The following is a 202-nucleotide window of genomic DNA, read 5'->3' on the forward strand; positions in this document are numbered from 1 at the left end:
GCACATTAACATTAATTTTCTCATGATTAATGCTTCGGCAATTAACGGTCCAGCTACTATTCATTTCTCATGATAATTCAGTTTCAGGAGACCAGTTAGTGTGTTGATCACGACCGTCGCGGGGGGGGGGGGGAGTTCACTTCAGCTGATTCCGTGGAAACTTTATCACTTGGCGAACGATAAGAAATGGGATTCATTACGA

This window comes from Penaeus monodon, chromosome 19 (assembly GCF_015228065.2).
Source record: "Penaeus monodon isolate SGIC_2016 chromosome 19, NSTDA_Pmon_1, whole genome shotgun sequence".
Lineage (NCBI taxonomy): Eukaryota > Metazoa > Arthropoda > Malacostraca > Decapoda > Penaeidae > Penaeus > Penaeus monodon.